We start from the raw sequence: 20331 nt of genomic DNA, 5'->3' as shown, positions 1-20331 counted from the left end.
AGTAAGAAGAACCAGGAAAACATTGTACACAGTAGTAGCAATGTTACAAGGATGATAAACTGTGAAAGACTTAACTACTCTGATCAAGAGAATGATCCAGGACAGTTCTAAAGGACTCATGATGAAAAATGTTTTCTCTCTCCAGAGACAGAGAAGCTCATGAACTCTGAATGTAGACTGAAGTATGTTTTCACTTTTTTAAAAAGAAAAAAAGGAAAAGAAAAAAAGGTTTGGTTTTTTTTTAAGCTTGGAGGAAAAAGAACTATAGGAAGACCAAAGAGGATGAGGACCAGAAAAAAAGGTTAAAGCTTTAGCTTTAAACTGTACTAAAACTTTTGGGACATCTTGTATTTTTGTTGTTGTTTTTGTTGAATAGTTTTTCAATTCTGTCTAACTCTTTGTGACCCCATTTGGGATTTTAGTGGCAAAGATACTAGAATGGTTTGCCGTTTCCTTCTCCAATTCATTTTAAAGATGAGGAAACTGAGGCAAACAATGTTAATGACTTACCCAGGGCCACATAGCTAGTATGCATCTGAGGCCAGATTTGAACTCAGAAACATGACTCTTCCTGACTCAAGGCTGGCACTCTGTGCACTATGGTGCCACCTAGCTGCCCTTGTATTTACTATTAATTTATATAGCATTTTAAGTTTTGCAAAGTGCTTTATATATCTTTTTTTTCAAATTTTATGTCCAGTATAATAAGCATAAAGAGCACTTCGAATGAAACATACACCTGATTGAGGACACCTCTATTCTGGGGAGTTTTAACTTGTTCCCTTAGAGAGAAGTTTTAGAGGAAAAAAAATTCTTGGGAAAAGATTGGATAGGGAATCAGGACGTCTGACTTCTAGTTCTAGCTCTCTCACTAACACTCTTTCTGTCTCTGTTTCTCTCTATCTCTTTATCTCTCTGTCTCTGTCTCTCTGTCTCTGTCTCTCTCCTCTCTCTCTCTCTTTCTCTCTGTCTCTGTCTCTTTCTCTCAGCTTGGCCATGTCACTGAACTCCTCAGTGGGGTACACTTTCCTTCTTTGTAAAATGGAGCAGTTGGGCTATTTTTTCTTGTAGCTCTAATGCTATAATTCCACAATTCAAAGAGGTCATTCTGCCTGATGCCATTTCTTTCTGATGTCACAAGCATCTGGCATTGCCTTACAATGCCAAGGCAAAACATACTTACTGCCTTGTGGATATTTCTCTATAACGTATTTGTATTTGGAGAAGGTAAAGAAGCCTGGATCTAAAGCCTCATTCATTGGTGCACTGGCTTTATAGAGCTACTTCATTCTTCTGTTGTTTTATTAGTCTTGGGGCAATATTTTTTCCCCTGAAGTTCTGGACAATCTAATCTGCTAATGTTTGGCTTTTAGTAAAAACTACCACTGGCCCTGCTTTTATAGGTTGGCCAGTCTTGGCCAATTAATTAAAGGGTTCATAGTCAGCTTCTACCTGGGAAGGGAGGGAGGGAAGGAAAGGGAATAAGCATTTATATAACACCTATACTAAGTGACAAGCACTGTGCTTAATACTTTTTACAAATATTATCTCATCTGAGTCTTAACCCTGGAAGGTAGGAGCTATTATTATCCCCATTTTACAGTTGAAGAAATTGAGGCAAACAAAGGTTAAGTGACTTGTCCAGGATCATACAGCTAATAAGTATCTGAAACTGGTTTTGAACTCAGGTCTTCTTGGCTTCTGAGGCCAATTCTCTATCTACTGTACCACCGGCTGCCTCAAAAGCCACCAACATTTAAAGTTCATCCCCAGATTCCTTTATTTTATTTAGTTATCCCTTTACTTCTGATGTTTTGAGGTAGGGGTTCAGTAGATATGCACTGACTCAAGTCAGCATATGTGGGTTCAAATCCTTCCTTGGATATTTGCTACCTGATATTTTTGGATGAGTGGGACCTGGACAATCGACTAAATGTGCTTGAGAGAATGCACTAACGAAGCTGAAAAACCGTAGATCTTCCCAGTCATCCCAGGCAATGCTTAAGAGAGGTACGGCCACTTGTTTCCTTTGCCTGAGCTGGGAAATACAGAGGTCTGAATGCCGTTACTCTTTCCAACTTTGGACCATGACTGACTTGCTCATGCTGGAAAAGGTCATTAGCCTCAGTTTCCTCACCTGCAAAATGGAATTAAAAGCAATGCTGGTTTGCAGGACTTAAATAGAGGATTGTGTTCCCTTCTGTTCTGCCCTTTAAGCATGACAAAGAACAGGTTCATTGGCCTCGGGACAAAAAGGGAAAAAATAAACTCAGCTATTTATTATATCTAGTAGAAATCATGTCCTTCCTAGGAGAAGAATCAGGTTCATACTTAACTTTGATTCCTCAGGGCCTTGGCAGGTAGCTGGCATATAGTAGGTGCTTAATAAATGTTAGATGAATGAAATCAAATTCATTTGAATTGAATGACCAATAATGACTATGTGGTTTTATTCTCCCTAAAAGTGAAGTAGTATTGAGTGGTTGATGGTGGTTAAAAAAAATTGTTTTAGGGAGCCTAAGCCTCTTCTAGTAAGAAGGCTTCAAAGAGTTATTTCTTTCTCTTGGGATTCAGCAGCCCTTTGTGTCAGCTCTCTAGGCTTGTGGTTGCTGTTTTCCAGACATGTCTGACTCTTTGTGACACCACTCGGGAGTTTTCTTGGCAAAGATATTGGAGTGGTTTGCCATTTCCTTCTCCAGCTCATTTTACAGATAAGAAAACTGAGGCAAACAGGGTTAAGTGACTTGTACAGGGTCACCCTGCTAGGAAGTATATGAGGCAAGATTTGAATTCAGGAACATGAGTCTTCTCGACTCCAGACCTGTCTCTCTATCCACTGCACCACCTAGCTGCCCATTGTTGGCTTATACAGTTTCAATTTTCCTTGCAAACTAGAGCTTAACTGATTTTTGAAAAATAAATTCTGTGTTCTTTTTCTTTCAAAACCTTTAAAGATAGCATTGATCTAATGAACAAAGAGGTTATGGTGGTCCACATTCTCCTACTTAATTTCTACTTCTATTTTAGTAGCAGTGCCCCCCAGGCCATCTGCCCAGCTTCTATCCTGCCCCCCAGCCATCATCCAGGAGAACTTGCAAGCCCCATCAAAAGGTGCTCCTGACATCCCTGCTACCACCCAACACCAACTGAAGACCAGCAGCTATAGATGAGTGAGCAAGCAAGCAAGCCCTGCCAGTCTAGCACTGAGACATAATCTCTGGGTCACCACAGGGATTGTGCTACTCGACATTCTGTCCCCAGGCATTTGGGTTAGACCACGTTTGGTCCTTTTAGGAGCCAGCCTGGCTCTAATTAAGGGGTACTGGGCTTTCTCTTCAGCTAGTAAAGTCTCCAAGCCCAGCACTCGGGGAAAAATTGCTTAAGTCTTAGGTTATAAATCTGGCCTGCCTGGATCTCTCCAAAGTGGCGAGTAAAAAGGGAAACTCAATGCACAATATGAATCAGATATGTGACAAAATTTATTTCTATAAATGAAATGCTAAACAATGAAGACTCACAACACATATTAAAATGATTTAATAACTTCATAGGATTCCAGGATGTTTTATAACTTCTGTTGCAATCTGCTAAGACTAATATTTAAACAAGCTAGGTGGCACAGCAGATAGAGTGCCAAGCCTGGAGTCAGGAAGACTCCTCTTAGTGAGTTCAAATCTGGCCTCAGATACTTACTAGCTGTGTGACCGTGGGTAAGTCACTTAACCTTGTTTGCCTCCGTTTCCTCATCTTTAAAATGAAATGGAGAAGGAAATGGCAAACCACTCCAGTATCTCTGCCAAGAGAACCCCGAGTGGGGTTACAAAGAATCAGAAGTGACTGAACAACAACACAACATTTAAACCTCATCTGGACATATAACAGGTTTTTCATTATTGTTTTTCAGGTTGCTAATCAGGTATGTTACACTTCACCTCTGACTGGCCCTACAACTCTTTTGGTAAAAGGACCAGGCTCAAAAAAAAAAAAAAAGGACCAGGCTCTGGGAAGTCCTCTTCTTGTCAGTGTCTGACCTTGAAGCTGAATTCTTTGGTATGTGTTGTGTCTCACCATTAGAATGTGAGCACCTTGGGGCAGCTAGGTGGTGCAGGGGATAGAGCACCAGCCATGAAGTCAGGAGGACCTGAATTCAAATCCGGTCTCAGACCACACAACTTGATGCTTACTAGCTGTGTGACCCTGGGCAAGTCACTTAACCCCCAATTGCCCTTCAAAAAAAAATGTGAGCACCTTGAGAGTGTCTCATTTGTCTAATTACAAACCAACACTTGGTACAATGCTTTGTATGTAGCAAGCTCTTAATGAGCGCTCATTCATACTTGGGATTGCAGGTTCATTCAATTTTTCGATAGGGAAAGGATCTTTGAGATCATCTAATTCTACCTCAACTAGTTCATAGGATCATAGAGATTTGTTGTTGTTATTGTTGTTATTGTTGTCGTTTGTCCTTCCTTCTCAAAGAGGACCACCACATCAGGAATGTGATGCCATGACTTTGCAGATGAATTGGACGTCAGTAAGGGAGAGCTGAGCAAAGCCACCTTGGGAGCCGTCTGGGTCCAGTGGCAAGACAGAGATCAGGATGACTGGAGATGGCCCCCGTGGAGATTTAGAAATGGAGGAGACCTTGGAAGTCAGCTAGCCCAATACCTTCCTTTTACAGATAAGGAAACAGAGCCCCAAAGAGGTTAACTGACTTGCCCAAACTACACAGCTAATAAATGGCAGAGTGAGGATTTGAACCGGGGCCCTCTGACTCTAAATCTACCCTTTTCCCCACCATACCATGTATTTTACAGGCAAGGAAACTGAAGCCCAACAAAGTGATTTGTCCAAAGCTGTACAACAAATTAAAGGTTGAGCCAGCACTGGAATTCAGGGTTCTTGAGTTCCTGCTCAATTTTCTTTTTTATCATACCATCCTGATTCCTCCAGGGGAGGGGGGAGGGTCCTTTTGCAGAGAAAATTTGGGGGAATTATTGGTAAGAGGCATGTTACATACCTTGATGTCAGAAATCCACTCACTCCGTTCTCAAAGAAAATAACGCTAATCTCTCTTAAATGTCATCCAGATCAAAGCCTGGTGGATGTTTCATCTGATAGCAATGAAATTGGTTTGCAGCTGGGGTTCATTAGAAAATCAAAAGGGGTTGGGGGAATGGGATTTAACAAGTCAACTAATGGAATGGGCTAAATTCCTGTGGATCTTAATATTTACAGTACACATGAGAGGCGATTGACTTTCTCCTTACAAAGACCATCTGCTTGTTTTATTTACAAAGAAAAAAAGGCAGGCAATTTTCCAAAGAGGGTAAAAATGAAAATGGAGTAGAAGGAATAACAAAAAACAACATTTATATTATGTTTTAAGTATGTAAAATACTTTCTTCTCTATAACACCATGAGGTAGGTATTGTAAGTATTACAATCCTCATTTTATAGATGAGGAAACTAAGGCTGAGTTAACTTAAGGCTCTCTTAATTGAGAGGTTAAATGATCTACCCAGTGTCACACAACCAGTAAACATCAGAGCCATAACTTAAGCCCAAAATTATCCTGATTACAAGACCGGTGCTTCATGAAATCTGTCCTTTGGCAACTAGTCACATCTCAGCATTTTATTTCTACCCATTTTTGAAGATACTTTTATGTGCATCATTTAATCCTACTTCCTCTAAATATTCAAATTCTATTACTCTGCCTCAAAAAATAAATGCTTCCCCTTCGACATGTATGCAACTTTAATACCCTGTAGTCTTACTAAGACACTATGTCGTGCCATGGGACAGTGTAATTGCTGAGACTGTTTAACAACTAAGTCCTAAAGCCTTTTGGAATGTGTTCAAGACAGACCTCCTTCATTTAAAAAAAAATTCCTTAATTTACTACATCATGAAATAGGCAAATTGGCAAAGCTATTTTTATTTACTTGTTCACTGATATCCATTAATTGTTCAGATATCTGTAGCTGTATCAACATGAGGCCAACCAGTTGAAATACCAAATATCCTGGCAGATTGTGTTTTTCATGTTTCATGTTTCATAATGGTGGTATTCCATTTAGTTGGCTTGACTTTTTTTTTCCCATTGAATTGACTAGTGGTTTGACTGAATGAATTGATGTGACTGGTTGTTTGTCAGAGTGTATAATAACAACCTAAATCAATGTTATGTCTACAACTGTATTCCATCTCTCAGTCTGAGACTTCTCTGAAGATAGTCTAGTTATGTTGCTCAAACTATTGTGGAAAACAGCCAAGACCAAGCCACTTGAATATGTTTAAATATTTGTTCAAAATTATTTTCGATCTTCGATTTTTACATTACCTTTATTTTCAAATATGTATCTTTTGCCTACCTTACCCAGTGGCTATACCTTATAACAAAGAATCAAAGACAAAATGAGAAAAAGAAAAGTGGCCAAAAAAGCTAAGAGATCAATTAAGGTTTTACAGTTTGCAACCCATGTCTCCCCCATCATCAAAAAATCCTCACTTGATTCTTCCATCCCTGCTAACTATCATCCTGTCTGTATGTCTTCTGCCCTTTGTAGCCAAACTTCTCATAAAGGCTATCTACACCAGGTGCCTCCGCTTTCTCTCCTCTCACTCTCTTCTTCATCCGTTCCCATCTGTGTTCCAACTTCATCATTTCAGTAAATTTGCTGTCTCCAGAGTTAACTAATGTTCTCTCAGTTGCCGCACCCAATGGCTTTTTCTCAATCCTCATTCTCCCTGACATCACTGCAGCTTTTGACACTGTTGATCACCCTCTCTTCCTTGATACTCTCTTCTCTCTAGGTTTTCAAGAAAACATTCTCTCCTGGTTCTCCTCTTACTTATCTATCTGAACCACTCCTCTGTCTCCTTTGCCAGATTCTCTTATAGATTACACCATCTAAACAAAGATGTCCCTCAGGGTTTTATCCTGAGCCCTCTTCACTTTTCCTTCTATGTTACTCCACTTGGTTATCTCAATAACTCCAATGGATTTAATTATCATTTCTAAACTTTCCCAATCTCTCTGCTGACCTCCAATTTCACACCTCCAATCACCTTTCAGACATCTCAATCTGCACGTCCAGTAGACATCTTAAACTCAATATGTACAAAATGGAACTCATTATCTTTCCTCCTAAACCCTCACCCCTTCTACCTTTCCTCCTACTGTAGACAGCAACACAATCCTCCCAGTCCCTCAAGCTCACCACTCACTGTCTCTCACCCTCTTCCCTCTATATCCAAGCTGTTGCCAAGGCCTATTGATTTCACCTTTGCAACATCTCTGGAATACGCCCTCTTGTCTCCTCTAACACTGCCACCACTCTAGTCCAGGTCTTCATTACTTCATATCCCAACTACTGCAATAGCTTGCTGATAAGTCTGCCTACCTCAAGTTTCTCCCCATTCCAAATCATCATCTATTTAGCTACCAAAGTGATTTTCCTAAGATACAGATCTGATCATGTCACACACACCTCCCACCATGACACTCCCTCTCCTACTCAGTAAACTGCCGTGTTTTCCTATTGCTTCCAGGAACAAATACAAAATGTTCTGTTTGGCATTCAAAGATCTTTACAACCTAGGTCCCTCCTTTCCAAGTCTTCTTATACCTTACTCCTCAACTCAAGCATTTTAATCCAAGGACACTGACCCTCTGGCTATTTGATGAAGAAGACATTCCATCTCTAGGCTCTATGCATTCTCTCTGTCTGTCCCCCATGCCTGGAATGTTATCCCTCTTCTTCTCTGACTACTGACCTCCAGTTTTAGTCAACTAAAATCCCACCATCTACAGGAAGCCTTTCCCAACCCCTCTTAAATCTAACACCTTCATACTGTTAGTTATCTTCTATTTATCTTGCATATAGCTTGTTTTGTATATATTCCTTGCATGTTGTCTCCTCCATTAGACTGTAGCTCCTTGAGGGCAGGGACTGTCTTTTACCTCTTTTTGTATCCCCAGCACTTAGCACAATCCTTGGCATATGCTAAGCATTAATAAATGTTTATTGATTGATTGATTAATTTATTCCTTCCCTAAGTTCTTCTGCAAAGAAGAGAGAAAGATTCATTTTATCAACTATTTTATGGGCCTCAGATTGGTCATTATAATTTTACAGCACTCAATTTCTGTTTGCTATTGTTATTTATATTATATCTATCTATAGATAGATATACATATTTAGAGACATAGATATTTTGGTTTTTTTGTTAAGTTGTTTCAGTCATTTCTGACTCTCCATGACCCCATTTGGGGTTTTCTTGGCAATGTGACTGGAGTAGTTTACCATTTCCTTCTCCAGCTCATTTTACAGATGAGGAACTGAGGCAAACAGGGTTAAGTGACTTGCTCAGCGTCACACAGCTAGTAATTATCTAATTTAAACTCAGGAAGATGAGTCTTCCTTACTCTACGCATACACACACATACACTAGCATGGGTGCTTGCACACACACACACACACACACACACGCTCCATTCTGCATCAGGTCATATAAATCTCCCAGATTTCTCTGAGTTCTTTGATATTTGTCATTCCTTATAATGCCTGAATTCCATTGCATTAATTTACCACAATTGTTTAGTCATGCCCCAAACCAAAGGGCATCTGCTTTGTTTCCAATTTATCGGCAGCTAGGTGACACAGTGGATGGAGCACTGGACCTTGAGTCAGAAAGAGCTGAATTCAAACCTAGCATTTGATACTAGCTGTGTGACCTTGGGCAAGTCACTTCACTTCCATCTGGCCATTTCCTTATCTGTAAAACAGGGATGATTAATAATAGCACCTACCTTCTAGGGATATTACGAGAATAAAATGAGATAATACTTATAAAGTATTCTGAAATTTTTAAAGAGTTATATAAAGGATATTATCAGCAGCAGCAGCAGATACCAAATAAAATGCTGCCATGAATATTTTAGTACAAATGTTCATCTTGACTTTGACCTTTATGGAGTATACGCCTACTAGTGGTACCTCTTGGTCAAACGTTATGCCAAAGATACCATCTCATTTATTTGTATAGCATTACCCTGAGCAGTGCAGGGACAGGTATTAATTACCATCATTTTACACTTGAGAAGTCTAAGATACAGGGGGTGTTGAGTAGCTTTGAAATTCCATGAAAACAGGGCTCATGCTTACTAAAGTCTGTTATTTTTTTCTCTTTCTCTTCACCCTTTTTCTGGAATACTTCATCAACTTCAATGTGTTCAATTCTTATCTTTTTGCAGATGATTCTTAATATTATATGTTCAGTCCTAATCCCTCCTGAATTTCAGGCCCACATCTCCAGTGGCCTACTAGACATGTCTACTTGGATTCCTTTAGGTATGTAAAACTCAGAATGGTAGAATTCATTAGCTCCCCAATAAAGGCACCTTTGGTTCTAAGTTCATTATTTCTGTTGATGGCATCACCATCCTTCTAGTCACCCACATCTGAAACCTTCAATTCCATTTTGACTCTTCCTTCTTCTTTATTCCCAATACCCAATCAGTTGTCATATCTTATTGCTCTACCTTCACAACATATTTTGCATCTATTTTCTTCGCTCCACTCAAAGGACCACTTCCATAGTTGATGTCTCAGTCACCTTTTGAGTGAATTATTGCAATAACCACTTGTTATGTCTGCCTTTTTGTAGCCTTTTCCTTCTCCATTTCCTTCTTCATACAGTCACCAAAATAATCTTCCTTTAGTTCAAACTAGGTCACATTCCTGCTCAAGAATATTCAATATCTCCCTTATTTCCTCTGAATAAAATAAGAACTCATGTTTGCATTTAGAGTCTTAAATATTAAGGTTCAAATTTACCCTTCCAGATTTATTTCATATTATTCTCTTTCAGACAACTGATTTGCCAGCTAAAAGGGCCTACCTCTTCTTCTCCTCAAATTTGGCATCCTTTTCTCGTGCCTCTGGGCCTTTGTAAAAGCTATTCTGTAGACCTGGAATGTATTCATTCTTTCCTTTTACTTCTGAAAATCCTTAACTACCTTCAAGATTGAGCTCAGCTCCTAAAGGAAGCCTTCTATGATTCTTCTTAAATCATCCTGTATTTATTTTTTTCTGTTTACATGTTGTATTCCCCTAGTAGAATGTATGCTTCTTGAGGGCAGGGACTATTTTTTCATTTTTGTTTTTACATCTCCAGTACTAAGCACAGTGTCTTACATATATCAATGAATTATATTATCCATGTTTATACCCCCCCAAGTTTAGCATAATGCTCTGAAAATAGAAGGCACTTAGTAGATATTTGTTGAATTGCTTATTTAGTGGTAGAGCGAAGATTAGAACTCAAGTCTGCTAACTCTTTTTTAAAAATTATTTATTTATTTTTTAAATTTTATTAATTTATTTTGATTTATCAACAATCACTTCCATATGCTTTTGAGTTTAAAATTTTTCTCCCCCTTCCTCCCTACCACCCTCCCCAAGACGGTGCACAATCTGATATAGGCTATCCCTTTACATTCCTATTAAACATATTTTCACATTAGTGAAGTAGTAAGTAAAAAAAGAAGTCTGTTTTTTTTTTGTTGTTGTTGTGGGTTTTTTTTTTTTTGGTGAGGCAATGGGGGTTAAATGACCTGCCCAGTGTCACACAGCTAGTTAGTGTTGAATGTCTGAGGCCAGATTTGAACTCAGGTCCTCCTCACTCCAAGGCCAGAACTCTATCCATTGTGCCATCTAGCTGCCCCTTCTGCTACCTCTTACTCCATGATGTCCACCAAGCTTTTCATAGTATGTGTTCCATCCCCCTCTTTTTACTTCATTTGAGTGGATCAAGCTCTGTCTCAGTCATCATCAATTTCATTTGCAAACAGTAGCTATCAGATGCAGCTGCTGGACTGGAGCACAGGCAGTGAATGAACAGTTGTATTCACCTATTTTGTCCAAAGCATTTGGAATCCTGGTCCATTTGAAACATAATGTGGAAAAAAATTATGAAATTGGATTCCCAAACCTGTATTAATGCTATTTTAGGGCCAGGAAATTAAACCACAAGAGGAAATGCCAATGTCTCAGCTCCAAACAAGCTAATTGGCTCACATTTTGAGTTCTACATGTGGAGGTGGGAATTTAGCACCCTGTCTAGCAATCCCAAATGCCCCATGTGCCTCCCAGGTTCATTGGAAACTGACTTAGACCATTGCTCCTCCATACACATCATAGAATATTTGGAAAGAGCTTGGGTTTTTCAAGCACCTTCCACCGTCAGGGGCAACCAAGTAGTACAACACAGTCATTCATAGCCAATGTCTACATGATGCCATGGCAACTGGTCAATTCAGTCAAAACAACTGGTTAGCTTAGGGAAAACAAAATCGGTCTAGTTTGTTGGTTGACTTTAATGCTCAAATTAGTCCAACAGGACATATTTGCTCTCTGTTTATCTGAGTCCTATCTTGCTTTGTTTGTTTTGTTTTTTCGAAGTGAAGGTCAAGACCTACTTCCTCCATTATGTCTTCTCCAACAGCCTTTACTCTCAATGATCTCAACTACTATTCTCAATTCCCATAGTACCACATTCATCCCATAACAAATGCTATGCTATCAGGGGTTCTTAACCTGAGGTCCATGAACTTGTTTTTTTGAAATATTTTTACATTTGAATTTCGATATAATTGGTTTCCTTTGTGATTCTACCACTTGTATTTTATTCATTTAAAAGAGTTTTTTCTGAGAATGGGGCCATAGCTTTCACCAGACTAAGAAAAAGTTCCATACCACAAAAAAAAAAGATTAAAAACTCCTACTCTAGATCAATGGATCAATCAATAGCATTTACTAAGGTCCTACTATGTGCCAAACACTGCCTGAGGCACTGGAGATACAGACATAAATATTAAATACTTTCTGTCTTCAGAAAAGGCAGGCGATTCTTTCAGAGAAGACGATATGCTCAATAAATGCTTGTTGTTATTACTGCTTTTCTGATAGCCCCAATTAGTTGTAGTCTTAGACTTTGACTCTTGTCATATGCCATGATTTCCTCCTTATAGTGAGAGACAAATACCAAGAGGAATCAGAAAGAACCAAAAAAGAGAAAATAAGGATATAAAGGAAGCAAAAGAAACCTCTGAAAGAAGAAGGAATTGAACATCAGCATTGATGTTCCTCATTTGGGATTGCTGAATAGGGAAGGAGTTGTGTGGCTGCAGTGGTCACACAGAGGACTATCTGACTGTGGGCACAATGTGCTGGGACTAGAGGCATTTTGCATTTCATTCCCATGGAGATCATTAAGGGAGAGGGACAAAGGAAAGTTGGGACCTGAAAGAGGGATAGCACAACAGTGAAACTCTGGGGTGCTCAGCCTCTGTACTGCAAAGCGAGGTACAGGGATGATAGTAAGCATGAGGAAGAAGTGCAACTGTCCCCTCCACATTGATAACCTGGGGCAAAGACCCATCTTCTCCATGGTTGGTACAGGTTTGACAAGGCCTTCCAAAAATTGATGTAGCAATTCCTGTCAAGTGCAAATAGATCTTAGATGAACTTCATATATTCTACCTTAGTTACCAAGGTTCTCTGTAGGTTGCTGGTGTATCTGTGGGTAGGCAATTTCAACTCCAAGGGGCAATGAGGGCAAAAAAATCTCCTTGAACTCCTGAAGGAGTATTGTCCAAGATGGGACAGATTTCAGTGAAGCAGGGAGTGGTCTGACAGGCAGCCAACCTTTCAAAGCATGTCCTTATGAAGGCCACTTTCATGTGATCTGTGGTGAATACCCAGAAGGTAGAGGTCTACAAAGACTTTATACTGGACGAAGAACCTGGGAAATTCTTCTGCTCATACAACTAAAGAACCTGACCATTCTACGTGCTATATGGGACTAGGGTTTCTACCTGAAGCAGAGTGGTGGAGTGGAGAGTGCTAAATATGAAGCTAATAAGACCCAAGTTCATGTCCAGCCTCTGATACTAGCTACAAATGACTAAGATGGGCAAATCACTCGACCAATCAAAGCCTCAAACTCTTCATATGTAAAATAGGGATGACAGGACCTGTATGTGCCTACCGAACAGGATTATAGGATCATAGATTTAGAACTCAGAAGTTATTTAGTCCAATTCTTCCATGTTTGCTAAGGAGGAACAGGAAGTCCACGAGATTAAGGCTCAGGGTCACACAGCCAGAAAGCGCCAGAGTCAAGATTTTAACCCAGGTTCTTGATCCCTTAAGTATAGTACCCCTTGCCCTGGTTGTTGTGAGAATCACATGAAACAATTATGTAATGAACTATTTTAAAGAACTATGTAAATGCAGCTGTTGTTGTTTTGTTTTGTTTTTTTAATCGAATTCATGTTTGTTTTCTCAAAGCAGCAAATTAGTCTTTTAAGACTGTGAACTCATTTGTCAGAGGTCACTGTTGCTTCCATTATCTCCTCTTTATAGAACCTGGAGACTCATGCTTAGGGATGGAAAGAGGGAAAGCGAGTAGTCATACCATGGAAAGCGGCCCTGCAATTATCAGCCGCAAGTTCTCTGTTTCGGCAGTCAGACAAATATCGCTGGAGCCCGTGTGCTTGAGGAAGAGTCATTACATGCTCATGATTAGGCCAATCAGGGAAGAGGATGTATTTCCTTCCTGTGAAAAGAGTGGAATCTAGCTTGGGATCCATATAACTGTCAATCAGAAGGCCAGGTTGGGTCAGGACCAGGATTTCTTCAGAGTATTACAATCTAAGGATCAAAGATAAATGGCAAAACCTAATGTACAGATTCAAGAAGAGAAGTTAGTGTTGCTTTTCTCTCTGAGATTATGTTCCTTTAACACTATATCTATCTAGTATGTACATAACTGTCTCCCCCTTCAGAATGTGAGCACTTTGAGGGTAGGGTGTTTTTGCCTTCTGTTGTATTCTGTGTTTAGCACAGTGCCTAGCACAGTGTAATTCAGTAAGTATTTATGGACTGACTGCTCTGACTCAACCCATCTTGCCAAAGATTCAGTCTTTTATGATGGATGCCTGTGTTTCTGTCTCCCGCTCTGCACATACACATCCTTTTTCCTGTCTAGATAGACTATGAAATGTCCTGACTTAGCTGTACTGGTCAGACTGTGGGCTTGAACAACCAATCCAGTCATTCTCTCAGAAGGGGCAAAAAGGGAAGTTGGCATGAGACATATACTGCAAGGCAAAAATCATAAACAAAAATGCTGAGCTTGAATATATGGGTAAAAAGTGATCCGAGAAAGCTACAGAACTCCTGACTTCCAGAGACTGGTGATGATCTTGCCACCCACCTCTTAGCAGGTAGGTGAGGAACTTGAAGTATAAAATGAAACATAACGTTTTTCAGATGTGGCCAGTGTGTTGATTTGGTTTGCTTGACTATACTAATCTCTTACAAGGAAGACTTCTTTGGTGGGGTGAGAGTGAGGGGGGAGGAGGAAGCATTTAATAGGTAATACAGATGAAAAATAAAAGATATTCAATAAAACGGCCAAACATTGAGACAAGTTCAAAACACACAGGATATTTTTTATGTCAAATTTAATATGCACTTAAATTATTATATGTAACAAGTTCATAGTTTTATATATATCCTCTTTTGTTTTTCTTTCTATATTGAAAATTCATGTTTTCTGATTATTTTCAAGTTCATAAATTTAAAATAACTGATAAGGAGGAGAAGGACTATCCTTAGAGATCCAGAACATGGACGAAAGGTGAATTGAGAAATACTGCCCAATGTGTCTTAAGCAAAAATTACAACAGTAAGTATATTTTAACAAATCAGCTTGACATTTGTAATAATGAGAGAGCATCAGTGACTAGAAAGAGAGCTGAATAAGAAACGGTGAGAAAGGTGGTTTCAGAAAAAAAACATGGCAAGATCTATATGAACAATACAAAATGAAGTGAGAAAAACCAGGAGATCATTATGCACAGTAATAGCAATGTTGCAATGATGATCAACTATCAGAGACTTAGCTACTCTGATTAATAACAATGATCCAAGGTGATTCTAAAGATCTCATGATGAAAAAAAAATGGCATCCACCCTCAGAGAGGAACTGCTGAACTCTGAGCACGAATTGAAGAATAATTTCACTTTATTTTTCTTGCTTTTTAAAAAAATATGGTTAATACATAAATATGTTTCATGTGATTTCACATGTATAATTGATATCATATTGCTTGCCTTCTCAGGGGGTGGAAAAGGGGATAGGAGAGGGAGAAAATTTGAAACTCAAAATTTAAGAAGAAAATAATGTTAAAAATAAATAGTACATTAAAATGTTTTAAAAGAAAGGAAGGGAGGAAAGAAGGAAGGAAGAGATTTGAGGCTGAGATACTAGCTAGGAAATGGGATCAATTAGCCAGATACAATACAGCTGGAAGTATGAATGAACACGTGGTTGCTGGGAAAGCTGGGAACAGGGGAGCATGGATAGGGAGGCTTGCAGTGGGACAAAAGTACCCATTATGCAAATACAACGTATGAATACATTCACAAGCTATCATCTCCCCTCCCATGGAACAGCCCAACACCAACAAACAAGCAGAATCCAGTAGCAGGAATTCCCTAGTGCTGCCACTCTGACACTGATCTGGCCTCTTGCCTTAGTAAACATAACCACATCACATACAAGAAATTGTAGATTTTGTCATTGGAAACAATTCAAGGCTGAAGACCACGGCCCCCTGGATGCTTACTAGCTTACTAATGTTTCCTGTTCCATGTTACCTGTGAATGAGCATGTATTTCCCCCCTGAGGTGTTTTCCTTAACTCCTCACCATTTCTCACCCCCAATATCTAATCTGTCGCCAAGGCCAGTTGGTTTCACCTTTGCAATAACTCTTGATTACACTCCTTCCTTCCTCTGACACTGCCACCTCTTTGGTGTAGACCTTCATCACCTCATTCTTGGACTCTTGCAGTAACTTGCTAGCTGATCTGCCTGTCTCTAGTCTCTTCCCACCCTAATCTATCCTCTATTCAGACACCAAAGTGACTTTCCTAAAGCATAGGTCTTTTCAATAAATTCCAGTGGCTCCCTATCACCTCCAGGATCAAATGCAAAATCCTTTGGCATTCAAAGCTCTTCATAACCTAGATACCTTCTGTCTTTCCATACTCCATATACCATATTTCCCACCGCATATTCTTCCATCCCAGTGACACTAGCTCCCTTGATGTTTCACAAACAAGACATTCTATCTTGGCTCCAGGCATGTTCTCTGACTGTTCCCTGTACCTGGAATGTTCTCCTACCTCATGGCTTCCCTGGCTTTCCAACTAAAATCTTATATTCTATAGGAAGCTTTTCCCAACCCATCTTAATTCTAGTGTCTTCCCTTTTTTTTTTATTATTTCCTTTTTATCCTGGATATAGTGTATCTGCATATATTTAATTGCTTGTTGTCTCCCCCATTAGATTGAGTTCTTTGAGGGCAGGGACTATCTTTTGCCTCTTTTTGTATTCCCACTGCTTAGCACAGTGCCTAGCATTTCATAAATGTTTATTGAGTGACTGAATGGATTCACCTTGCTGGGTTCCCCAGGAAGAAGAGTCTTGTTCACGTGTCTCTAGGAGAAGAGAGACATCTGGTGGGGCTGCTATGTAGATCTGTATTTGGCAATATATCTGGCAGACATCTGGCCAGAGTGGGTCAGATTGCTCTAGGAGGTAGCCTACTCTGGGTTAGCTTCACTAAGGGAAGACAGGGGACAATGACAAACAGTTTAAATATTTAGCAAATAATCAAACAAATTGGTGATTTCAGGGCTGTCCATCCAATTGTAGATCATAAATAGAGAATAAAGATTCTTCGTTCACTAGGCTTATTCTGCACTGGTAGTGAGGTAGAGATCTTTTGAAAGATTAAAGATCTCATTTGGGATGTTTCAGGATTTTAAATAATCAGTGCAATATAATCTGGGGGGGGAAAGAGCTAGGTGGTGTAGTAGGTAGAGTGCTGACCCTGGAGTTAGGAAGACCTGAGTTCAAATCCACCCTCAGATTAGCTAGGTGAGCCTGGACAAATCATTTAACTCTGTTTGCCTCAGTTTTCTCTTCTATAACATAAGCTAGAGAAGGAAATGGTAAACCGCTCCAGTATTTTTGCCAAGAAAATCTCAAATGGAGTCATGAAGAGTCAGGCATGATTGAAAAATGACTAAAACATTAATAATCTGAAAAAGAGAGTATCTGGTGAATTTCACCATTTAGAACAGGAATAAATGGACTTGGTCTTTAAAATTATTTTTATAACTATGTTTCAGTATTGGTTTCCTATGTCATCCTATGTATTTTATTAAGAAAAAATTATTCTGAGAAGGAGTCAGGCTTTATCAGACTGCCTGCAAGAAAATCAGATAAGAACCCCGGTCTTGAGGAAATCTTTCTTTGATTTGAACTCTGAATTGGATATCCTCCATGACAATAGCAAACAGCTTTGGTGAACACATCTCTCACAGTTTTATAGTTTCCTTACGTGAATAGGCAGAGGATCATGGAAATAATTCATTTTTGTTTTTTATAGCCAGGACATTGTTATGACGTTAACATATACACTGAAGACACCAGCTTGACTGAATCAAATCCGTTTTTATAGTTAACTAACAATAAGCATGGTGAGAGCTTGCATTTTTAATAACTTTCAATCAATTGTGTGACTTAAAAGATACTATCTGCTGTAGAATGTCATTAGTGAAAGCATCCGCATTTTTAAATTCTAACCCCATAGTCTTTAATGATTTTCATGAGGAAATGGAAATGACAATAAAGAAATAAAGATGGGAAGAACAGCTGAACAAATGTACATAGAGGAAGGTAGTATTGGAGGTGACACAATTTTTGAGGGATCCATGGTTCTCAGAATATCTGAAAGGGGATTATGCCAGTTTAGGAGGGGTATGGACCTCTTTATCATCCATGTAACACCAGCTTCAATAGCCTCTCCCAGAGAGAATAGAAATACTATTACTGTATCTTTAAAAGAAGCTATAGACTATAACTTCTATGTCATGGAGTGGCATTTTAACAACTATTCTCTGAGGAGTTATCAAGAAAAACCTGTTTTCCTGTCATGGCTAGAGAGAGTTGCAGAGAAAGATAAAGAGGACTTTTCTATTTAGAGAACTGCTTTAAATTTTACCTTATTAAAAAAAACATGAATAGAATTCTTGAAAAGAGACTTTAGTTGGTATTTTTAGATAGCAGAATGGTAGAACTGTACTAAAGAAGTCAAGAGTTGTAGATGATCAAAGGTGATTACAGCAATAATCTTTCTTGCAACTTAAACATTGTAAATAATAATTTATGTCTATGAAATATACAATAAATTAGTTTATTGTTGGCTCACATATAATACATTATGTTATTATTAGTTATATTTTTAATAAATTATATAGTTAATAACTAATGCTATTCAAGAGACTAAGGGCAGCTAGGAGGTACAGTGGATAAAGTGCCAGCCCTGGAGCCAGGAAGACTCCTCTTCCTGAGTTCAAAGCTGGCCTCAGACACTTACTAGTTGTGTGACCCTGTGCAAGTCATTTAATCCTGTTTGCCTCAGTTTCCTCATCTATAAAATGAGCTGGAGGAGGAAATGGCAAACTACTCTGGTACTTTGCCAAGAAAACTCCACATGGGGTCATGAAAAGCCAGACATGACTGAAATGACTGAACAACAGCAATATTTAAGAGATTAGAGTTTTCCTATAATGAGAGCAAGAGAGAGAGTGAGAGAGAGAGAGAGAGAGAGAGAGAGAGAGAGAGAGAGAGAGAGAGAGAGAAAGAAAGAAGAAAGGCTAATTGAAAGGCCCTTTAAAATCCCAACCCCAGAAGCAGCTAGGTAGCATAGTGGATAAAGCTCTGCCCTCAGAGTCAGGAGGACTTTAGTTCAAATCCAGCCTCAGACACTAGGCACTTACTAGTTGTGTGACCCTGGGCAAGTCACTTAAACCCCACTGCCTCACCAAAAAGCAAAAATATATATATATATATATATTTTTTTTTTAAATCCCAACTCCACAGTCACTAGGTGCCCACTTATTCAAAAAATGAGGTAGAATCATTTCAGATTGTTGATGAAATATGCCACAATCCCATACCTTCCTTTACTCCTAGAGACCTAACACTAGTTTGTTGTCTATCCTGACCTTGGGTATGGAAACTGACCCTGGCTCCAAGCTTTGATCTTGGGTTTCCTGAGCTGTTGACTTGGGAGCATTTTCTGGAATTGAATCTGCCTCAGTGTTTTCAGTGGTTTGTATCTTGTGTTCCACTGTTTTACACCAAAGTATCACCTTGCTCCTAGACAGAATGACATCCCAGGAATCCTCCATCCCAAAAGATGGCCACTCCCCTGCAATCAACTGTCCCTGACTCTTGCCTGCTCTCCAGTGGACACTTTTAGCAGAACTCTGAATTGCAAGCTAACCATTTGTGTGCTAGAACCAGTTGCCAGGTTCCTTCTATCCCACAGAAGATAATGAGTAAAAGTCAACAGAAGCAATAAAGTATCATTACTTGCTCATTCACTACATGTGTCCAGAGTTCCCTTGGCAACAGCAAATGAAAGGAGTTGTTTAGTAGGGAAAGTGAGTTTTCGTTACCACTCAGAAAAAAAGGAATAAAGAGCTAAGAATCCTTGGTGTAGATGGAGCCAAGTGTCTCTTAGTGGATTAGACTCTTTGTGGACCTTTTAGAGGGGAAGGTCGTCAACATGCAGGACAACCTGTAGCATATATTCACTACCTACTGCCCTTACTCTGGAACCAGAAGTAGTTGGAGATCATAAATTTTTACATTGCTTTCTTGCCTTAAATCTACTTTTAGGGTCTAGCACTGAACCTACATAGAAATATTGTGTAGCAAGCATCAGCTTCAGTGCCAAAAGACAACCTGAAACAAGATATACCATCATTTGGCTCCAGACATTTTTGTCCTGGTTATCCCATATTCCTGGAATGTTCTCCCTTCCCCATTCCCCCCCCATCCAGTTGCTTCCCTAGCTTCCTATATGTCCCAACTAAAAATCCCAACTTCTACAGGAAGCCTTCCTCAACCCCACTTCATTCCAGAGCCTTCCGTCTCTCAATTATTTCCTATTTCTCCCAGATATAGCTTCTTTGTACCTATTTATTTGCTAGGTTTCTCTCCCATTAGATTGTGAGCTCTTTGAGGGCAGGGGCTATCTTTTGATTCTTTTTGTATCCCCAGTGCTTAGCACAATATCTAGTGTACAGTAGGCACTTCATAAATGCGTATTGACTACTACTGACTGAAGACAGAGAGACAGAGAGAGAGAGAGACAAAGACAGAGAAATCAC

The sequence above is a fragment of the Phascolarctos cinereus genome, unplaced genomic scaffold (assembly GCF_003287225.1).
Source record: "Phascolarctos cinereus isolate Bilbo 61053 unplaced genomic scaffold, phaCin_HiC Scaffold_3;HRSCAF=262, whole genome shotgun sequence".
In the NCBI taxonomy this organism is placed as follows: domain Eukaryota; kingdom Metazoa; phylum Chordata; class Mammalia; order Diprotodontia; family Phascolarctidae; genus Phascolarctos; species Phascolarctos cinereus.
Note: the sequence above shows the minus strand (reverse complement) of the source record.